This window comes from Magnolia sinica, chromosome 15, assembly GCF_029962835.1.
Source record: "Magnolia sinica isolate HGM2019 chromosome 15, MsV1, whole genome shotgun sequence".
NCBI classification, from domain to species: Eukaryota; Viridiplantae; Streptophyta; class Magnoliopsida; order Magnoliales; family Magnoliaceae; genus Magnolia; species Magnolia sinica.
Genome location: NC_080587.1, coordinates 25,421,953 through 25,431,507, shown reverse-complemented (window position 1 = coordinate 25,431,507; position 9,555 = coordinate 25,421,953). Strand labels below are relative to the sequence as shown.

Sequence of the window (9,555 nt, the reverse complement as noted above, 5' to 3'; positions counted from 1 at the left end):
TTTAATCGGTGGTCAGGTAACCGCCAGTAAAGGTTGCATCGGTAAAGCCTTTCCTGGCGGTCAGGTACCTTTACCCGCGGTTGTGCTGGACGCTCCTAATCGTAAGTTTTTCAAAAATGGTCAAATGCTACGGTTATATCCGTAGACATAGACCTTAAGGCTTCCAAAAAACCGTAGCCATAGAGCAAATCCTTCTCATTATAAAAAAAAGAAAAAGAAAAAAAAGAATAGGCGACGTGGTCCTGATGAAGATAGAGAGTTGTAGAGGGATTTGATAGAGAATACTCTTGATTTGGACAGCTTCCAAGTCATGGAATCATCAGAGCTAGGATTGGGATGGAGCTGCTGCAAAAGGGAGAGAAGCCCAATAAACTACTGAATCTCTTCATCAGAGAAATTTCTTCTGGAAGGAGGGATCCAGATTCCACCTTTACCATTATGAAAGAAACAATCTTTGACAGGAATAAAAGGGTTGGAGCAAATAGAGAACAAAGGAAAAGCCTCAGCCAAGGTAGTTGCGCTGCACCATCGATCCAGCCAAAATCTAATTCTATTCCCATCACCAAAAGAGAGAAACATTCTCTTGACTGCACGGGGTCAACTTAGCAAGGTTTTGTACATAGAGGACTCTTTCATCCACCATCCAGAAGCAGCAACCACTTGTCTCCAAAGGCTGTTAGATTCGATCCCAAATCTCCAAATCCACTTGGCTAGCAGGGCTTATTCATTAATTCCAAATTTTTATACCCACCCCTGCTTCACCATATGAAATACAAACTTCCTGCCATTGGAGCGAAGGGAACTTGAATGATTCAGCATTCCCTAGCCACAAAAATTTTCTCCGCATCCTGTCGATTTTAGAAATAACAGATTTAGAAGAAAGAAATAAGGGCAGGAAGAAAATTGGCATACTAGAGAGTGAAACCTTAATCAAGTTAATTCCGCCCCCAGAGACAAGACATTACACTTCCAGGACACCATTTTCCTTTCCATTCTTTCTACGATGCTATCCCACAAAAAAGTTTGCTTACCTATATTTCTTTCAAAATAATTAGCCGTTCTAATTCAGAATTAGCAAGAAATATATTTTCATTAAATATCGTTTCATTACCAATAGATTTGTATGTATTTGTGTCGTCTGCTAACTGCTGCAATTCCTCTAATGTTAGGAAGGCACGTTTCTTTTCTCCTCCTTTATTGCACATCTGATTTTGCACCTGAGAAGCAAGCAATGGATTAAGAATGACCATAAGTGCAAGAAACTGAAACCACATTAAATCTGCTACGGTCTCATTTCGAAGTACCACCAAATCAGTGCTGACAGGAACCACCAGCCTTGCATTTGGAGTGACATAGAAATTATAAATTGGATTAACCAGGGATTCCATTTCACTGCTATTTTCTGCCCCAAATCTCAATTGTGATAAGAATAGAACAATTCCCACCTCAACACTATTATACAAGCTGAGATTTGGGCACCTTTCTTTCTTTCTATCTTTCTTCTTCTTCTTCTTCCTTTTTTTTGTCCCAGTTGAGATTTGGGAACTTTTTCTTTCCCAGTTGAGATTTGGCAGAATGCATCTGCCCATTAGGGTTCAACTAAATGTCAATATGGTACACCATCTAAGGAATTTGTGAGTCAAAAGATCTTATGGATCAACTGCAGGTCAAATAGTAGGAGCAAGATCCTGAAACAAGAATGGATAGAAGATTCTTACAACTAAGATTTCAACAAAATACTGCCTTCAAACATAATAATGCTCATAGAATGTGCACCTTGCCATGGCCCACAAGAATGCCTGATCTTATCATGAACCATACTTGAAGCTAGGACCCACAACACATGACCACCCAAGCAACCAGATTTTAGGAAGCTATAAGAAGCTAAGGTATCTCCAATTTGTTTCCATTTACCTAGGTATTAGGTAACAGTATTAGCCAGCATATTGGCATGTTGTTGTTTCCTTTAGCATTCATACAGTGCATCAAGGCTTCAAATTGCAGTCACATTACTTCCAAGTTCCAAGTTGGACCTGTGAAGAACATAATTGCAATTTGAAGGCCACTTCCTCATTACAAACATTTGGAAACATGTATTTCGACCAAAGCCAAAATACTCTGAGGAGAAATGTAAGAACAAACAACAAACTTTAGAAAGCCAGATTACAGAGAATGACATAACAATGAAATCTTTGGAATGTGTTTTCTTTCCATACAAACTTGGGGATGGTGCATCTCATGCCCAAAGATCGGGTGTAGTTGGCCTTGGCCGTGCAATTTGACAAGGTAATCTATTGATTCCATTCACAACTATACGGATTGTGCATTCAAAAAGCCTGATGCATCCGGGGACCTAACATGCCAGACCAGAAAGAAAGAAAGAAAGAAAGAAAAAAAACCATCAATTTCTTTAAAACACAGGTTTGCATTGAACAAAAGAAACAGACTGGTAAGTCTACAAATATTAACAGAATCTAGAAAAAAATTAAGATTCAGGTTTGCATTGAACAAATTCAACAGTTGCTCAGAAAATTGGAACAGTAGAGATTCGAAAACTTAAATTTGAAGCACCTATAACCTTGTCCAGCTGAGTCTAAGACTAAACCAAGTTGGAAACGAGAACCAACATACCGTTTCACCATCATCACGAGTCGTTCCAGTTGAATTGATGTAAAGATAAATTGGCTGGTTTGGATCCCATCCATTGCAAGTAAAGCAGTTCTGCTATCACGAACTCTGTGACACCTGGCATTGACTAATCAATGCAAATGGCTAATTATTAGTGTGTATTATGCCATTGGATAAGACATGAGAGTCTACCAATAACAAATTGTATGTGTAACAATATATAGGGAGACTAACAACATAAGAAGTGATAGGAAACAGTTTTGTCAGTTATGTCAGTTGATCCAACTGATGTATTCTGATGGAGACCAATAATCCTTCTCTGCATAAAAGGAATGAGAATGCAGCCAGCAACATGAGTTGATAATGAATATAGGTGGTCCTTCCCATCTTTACTACTTGGATCTGAACTACTAAAAACCAAAAAAAAAAAAAAAGGAAACATAGAATATTGATATAAGATACTCCACCTTAATCAGCTCCACGATCATAACAATTTTATTTATAACTCTTCCCATCACCTTGAAGACAATTTCATCTGAGCCCTTTTCCTATGCAAATAGTAAATACAATGTTATCAGCAGGAGTCAACAAAAAAAAAAACACCATACTCACAAAAAATACAATACGTTTTTCCCAGAAAAGTAAAAGCACGCCACTTGTAACTTTATTGATCATTCAAACGAGATGTACAACCATTTTATAGAACTAAGATTGGAATTTCTAAAACTTGTTACCTGAAAATTACTAAATAAGAGAACATAAATCAATGATAAGAAATTATGTTTTTTAGATGACAAAAACAGTGTCTCAGAACAAAATCTGGCAATCTGTCTCAAAAACAGAACAACAAAAGACATAAGGGTTAACATGAATCTGGATCCTCTGCTTGCCACAAGTAGAAGAATTCAGTTTTTCTGCATCATCAGTCCCACGCTAGAGACACGTGAATCCAATCTAGCAAAACTATCACATAGCCCATCTACACCTTTTTCTAGCTGAAAACATGAATTTAAATTTGTAATTAAGTCAAATGTACAACACAAAATTCATCCTTTTCCACATTTACACCTACAACAAGCAGAACCTTCATAGCCCCCAAGGTTGCTTGATATAACACTAATAACATATCATGGCCATGGATATAGATATAACACCCACAATTACAAAGTACATATAAAAATTACGTGAATGTGCTGTAGGATTGTTAAAGAAGAGAGTTAATTTGGATGAAGAGACATTTTAACATTTGACATTATAGGATATGCTGAAACTGAAGCATTGAATTATGAGAAAGCAATAGAGAAACAAATAATAATAATAATAATAATAGATATGATAATAATAATACATTTGTTCAGACATGGTTGCTGATAAGTAAAAATATTGTGGTTCCACAATCTATATGCTAAACGGTGAAGTACAAAGAAATACAAGAAAACAACTTTACTTGTAGAAGCTGCCGAGCATAACCACCCTCCATTAGTCTTGCAAAAGGGGAAGCATGCGAATATTTGTTTCCTTCAAGAGCACCAAAATTGCCAAAATCCAAGCTGCCAAACCACCTCCAAATCGATGCAAATAATTTCCACTAGATTATCCATTGCTTGCATGAAAGACACTTTCAATAACCACATTTTGCACAAATCAAAATCGCCTACCCCAAAATGACAGAGAGAATAAAACTCCAAGGAAATTCAAATTCACCTGCCCATCAGAGAACCTTTCGGAGAGAGAAGACAAAGACCCTGAGCTTTCTTTAAAAAATGTGCCTGCTATCGAGAAAAAAAAAAAGCTCCTTGGAATCCTACTGGTTAAATTGATCTGCACCTAGAGCTGGAAGTGCCCCTCGAATCCCGCCCACTCCCAACGCCATTAAGAAGATTCCACTGTAAAACAATAGAGCTTGGCCACCTTTCACACACGACGACTTCTCGCATGGCAATGTCGGCCGCATGCTCTTTTTATGTGCTTGGATTATGAGAAGTACATATCCCTGAAAACCCAAAATCAAATTATAGTTTTAAAGAAATCAGTGAAAATTACAATTCATTTTGTTTAGAATTCAGTTCAATCCAGATTTCGCCGTTTATGAGTGTGTTTGCTGTATGAATAGCTGATAATCATTATATAAACATTTCTACTTTGAGTAGGAAAGAAGAAAATCCCAAAAACCAGATCGGTAAATACTACAATGTTCAGCAATTGTTTAATATAGAAGTTCATACAGCAAACCCATTTGAGGCCCATCAGATCAACGGTTTTGATAACGTATTTAGAGGCGACCAAGGTTCAAAATATTACAAGAATGGTAGGCTTGGATGTGCCTAGTCATTAGGCCTTTGGGCTACTTGAGGTCATATGGCTCGCTCTGTTAGGAATAGACATAACTCAGCCCATGGGTCACCAGGAAGTCTTTTGGCTTGCTCTATTCTTTTGAAAGATAAACTGCAATCGAGTTTCATATATCAAGTTAACAAAATTTACTGCCTTGCGTATACAGTTTGTGTAATGAGAACTAACCTGCAAATGATGTGTTTCTTAATCCTGCAAAAATGGCAGATAAAGAATTCAAATGAGCATATGTTAGCTATATTTAAAAAACAATAAGAAGAAGAAGATCAAAATCAGTATTAAAACACCAAATCAAATAAAAAAAGGATTTTACTGGAAATCTCTGCATCCAAATCAAAAAGAAAAAATAACCCAATTGAAAAATCATCAAAAGACGAAAACCCCAATTCTGATAGAGCAATCCTATTGGATAGGTTAATTAGATGCCACACAAATGGTGGGGTGGGCCTCATGCCACACAGAGACTACGTAGATGTTACACAAATGTTTTAGGAATGCTCATTTTATCTATGAATGCTTAATTTTTGAATCTTCCTTGAAAAAGTGATAAAACTCACAAGCATGGAGAACAAACTGCTACATTGCTGCCTAACTGGAGAGCTCGGACTGAGGTCAGTTACTCAGCGTGCAAAGTTGCAGGAAGAAAATTTTCCAGCCAAAAATTCAAATGCATGCTAGATACTACACTGGTGATTGGATACATGTTGCCAAAAGAAAATGTATTGTTAAAAGAAGCAAAAAACTCCAGTCCCGCCTTTTTCGAGGCCGAACCAAAACCACCTCATACCAACAAGTGCAAGCTCCATTCAGAAACATACACAATTATATTAAAAAGAAAATACACAGTATTTTCATACGTGATAAGAAACATTATTAGAGAAATGAAAATGAAACAGTATCCGAGTTCAAAGCACTACCAACAATTCAAAAATGGGAAGAAGCCCCACCACAAAATGACAACAACAGTTAAACGAAAAACAAAAATAACATTTGAAAAAAAAAAAAAAAAAACTAGAATCTGACAATCTATAAGTGGATGAGACTAAGATGTGGATTTGCTAAACCATTAGCACCAATGAAACCCAAAAAGATGCATCATGCATCACCACCTAGAAGGGTAGATTCATATAGTTCACCACTTAAAATGGTGGTGAGTGGTGACACTTCAACATTGCACATGGCACAGCCATATGGCAATCCAGAATTGCTGGTGGAGCATAATCCTAAAAACTACACTGAAAATATGATAGAAACCATCTCATTTCGCCCTCAATTGGACAAGTAGGGTTGCTTGATCAGTGTGGCGTTAGTGATATGCTCCATCCAAAGTGTGCCCACAGTCCTGATGATCTGGATAGTATAGACGTACATGAGTGCCACATTTGAGGATGTAGAGACACCACCATTTTCAAAATGGTAGTGAGCTATCATAGGAGTCTGCCTCGCCCAGAAAAGCAGAGCAGTAGATTAGCAAAGGTAAACTAAAAGACTCATTATGGTGTAGAGAACACACAAAATAGTCACTTAAATACATCCAGACAAATCACAGTAGCACTTCTCTAACATTCAAATTTTCAAAACCGAATTGGAAAAAAGAGAATCAAAGTAAACTCAATCAGACTTCATTACTAAAAATCCAACAACATACGAATTCAGCCAAACCCATCACAGAAACAGTATTCAAACTTTAAAAAAAATAAAAAATAAAAAAATCCCAAAAATAAAATCTTTTGAATTTCCAATCAGCTACACCAAAAATCAGTTTAAAACAGTAGTTGAGAAATCGCAGGTGTTTTTCCATACAGGTCAGAGAAATGCTTTACACAGGTCCAGGTGAAACAATTTGAGAACAGGGCAACAACATCATTATAGGTTCCTGAACACAGTAAATATCCTTGTGAGGCTAAACCTTTGTAACAATACTACAAATGAAGCCAACTACTGCATTCATTAAAACAAAAAAAAAATCATATCAAAAATCAAATGATTAAAGATGGACATCAAAAGGATTAATTTGTTGTTACCAGTCCTGTTGCATTTTGCAAAACCAAAAACCTCTCCCAAGAGGACTCAGACCTTTCCGAACTGTCACTCTCTTTCCAATATGCCAGCTTCTCACAACCACTCAATTCCCACCTCAAGGAAAGAGATGATGAGTTTGCAAAAGCCCTTCCAGACTTGTTAATGCCAACAACAGCTACTCAAATAATGCAGCCATTTGCCACAGTAATTGGAGAGATGCTTTATGTTTACTAACAAGTAAACAGACACTTTACCTTCACTATGTGTGGTATCCAACAAAGCAAAATGGGACGAGATGTCAATTGACCTTTCAACCAATCATGAAAAACAATTTCCCTGGACCCTTTCACAACCACACCTTGTCTTGGGAAAAACTTGAGTCATGGATGAAAGGTTCACATTCTTATATCAATGACATGGATAACATTAAATTTTAAAAAGGTCGCAAGGAATTACTAGAGGTAAATAAATATTAGACTGTGAAATCAAATCCTAGGCCCTGTTTGGTTGCCACTTAAAATGACTTAAAATACTTTATTTAGAGACTTTGGTAATGATTAAAAGTAATCTTGATAACCCATAATTTATATAAACCAAGATCACTGAAACATAAATACTCTTAACTAAAATGAGATGAACTAATTTTTATTTACATTGCAGGTGGATTGTTAATGACAACAATGATGGATATGAATGGCAACATGACAATTGCTGATTGAAATGAAACAATTTAGTCAAACCCATTTCTTTAAAAATGGATTAAAAATGTTTTTGATATCCCAATGAACTTCACTTGTTTGACTTCCTGTTTTGGCCGTACTTGAAACATGTGCAGCAGGAACTCATTTTCTGAGAAAAATGTTACCTGTATTGAGGCTTTGATCCATCATGGTAACAGTTATCATAGTTCAAATAATCTACACCTTGCCATGAGAAGTACTTAAATAGTTACATTAGATTAAACAAGCCTCTTCATGAGGCAGCAAGCAAACTGTGCAAAACACACCTCCAGAAAAATTGGTGTGCAAAATCTTTGAAAAGTAGTGGCAGAATGTTGCTTTCCCCTGCCTGGCTTCCAAATTTTCTTCTCCCTGCATAAATTTGGTGATGGACAGTCCAGTCAACATCCCAAATCACGTTTTCAGAAACAATTAACCTATACTATATTACATTAGAAATCAGTTGAAAAATCAATTTTCAAACTCAACAACAGATAAATGCTCCCCACAAAACACATAGAGACATAACCAAGCCAAGTAACCTACAATCCACAACATTACAGGCAATACATCCATATGCATCAATGCATACCAAAACACCACATTCCTGGATCTGCCCAATACATGTCCTGTGCTGAAATTAAAAAGTGAGTCAAAATGTGGCTGCCTAGGTGGTCAGATCTGACTCAACTCATGGCCATTACAACATTAAATGGGATGTGATTTGATCGTCCATTGATCCTTTTGATTGATGGCCGATCTATGGTCTAAAGATGCATCCTTTTTTAAGGGTTTCAAAGCCTTTAATTAAGGTCTATTGAAGTTCTTCTAATGGTCAGATTGAGTGGTCAGATCTGCTAGCCATTAGCCATCCAGGTTGAGGGCCAGCATATTAACAGTTTTGATCATCGAAGTGAATAAACAGAGGAGGAATGCCCTATCCACACAAACACATGGTCTAAAGTGGTATATGTGTGGGATCACTGCCTCTAATGAGGTGGATCTATGTTGATTGTTCCCCTCCCATATATCAGGCTAGTCCACTCATGGATGGGCCAAAAAAGTATGAAAGAAACAGAGAGATTAAATGTACAACAGTGGTACACGTTATTGGTTGAAGCATTTCTTCAAACAACTAACATGCAGATGTCAGCGGCCATGAACAACGGCGCATATGGCTGCCGCTGCTTGATAATCGAAAGGGGAAGTGAGAGAGAGAGAGAGAGAGAGAGAGAGAGAGAGAGAGAGAGAGAGAGAGAGAGAGAGAGAGAACCTTCGATTTTCTCTTCTTTCTTCAATTTCATTCGATTGTTGGAGAGAGATCGAAGAAGGAACAACACGTTGAAGAAAACGAGGGAAAGAGAGATCGAGAGGGGGAGGAAGAGGAAGGGAGAGAGATCGAGGACGGGAGAGGGAGAGGGAGAGGGAGAGAGATCGAGAGAGTATGAGGGAGAGACGAGACGGCGGAGATGGAGAGGGAGAGAGACAGTGAGAGGTAAAGAGAGACAGAGAGATAGGGCTTTTTTTAAAAGTCGACTGAGCGTGCACAGTTGGTGATGGCCGCCGCTAAAAAAGTGCCGGATATGCCGCACTTTCTTGTAGTGAATTAAAATGCCTACAGGCTTTTTGCATGGACATCAACTACTAACGTGCTTGGGAGCCTCACTATGAAACGCCATATTTGCTTGGGCAGTGCAGCACTAGTCACTGTTATTGCCATTTCATCAGATTGGTCTATTTGGCTGTTGCAGGAAACAATGCGAAATTCACCACTCTTTTAAGTCCTAACTGAAAAGGTGGCTTTATTTTCATGGGATGGAAATAATGGAATTGC

At 37.6% G+C, this 9,555-nt stretch overlaps 1 long non-coding RNA gene across 8 annotated transcripts; it reads right to left on the bottom strand.

Moving 5' to 3' along the window:
• Window positions 1-221: 221 nt before the first annotated feature.
• On the bottom strand, window positions 222-9,113 carry LOC131227648 (uncharacterized). Of its 8 annotated transcripts, XR_009162403.1 has the most exons (8): window positions 8,995-9,113; window positions 5,538-8,093; window positions 4,930-5,172; window positions 3,096-4,621; window positions 2,632-2,755; window positions 1,112-1,217; window positions 435-848; window positions 222-345 (listed from the first exon to the last, which is right to left on the bottom strand). It is a non-coding gene; the product is annotated as an uncharacterized LOC131227648 (long non-coding RNA). The 8 variants fall into 8 exon arrangements; XR_009162404.1 differs by lacking the exons at window positions 222-345; window positions 435-848; window positions 1,112-1,217 and adding exons at window positions 2,042-2,353; window positions 2,863-2,947; XR_009162406.1 differs by lacking the exons at window positions 222-345; window positions 435-848; window positions 1,112-1,217 and adding an exon at window positions 2,042-2,353 and having other exon boundaries at window positions 3,096-3,176; window positions 4,333-4,621.
• Between the last annotated feature and the right edge of the window lie 442 nt (window positions 9,114-9,555).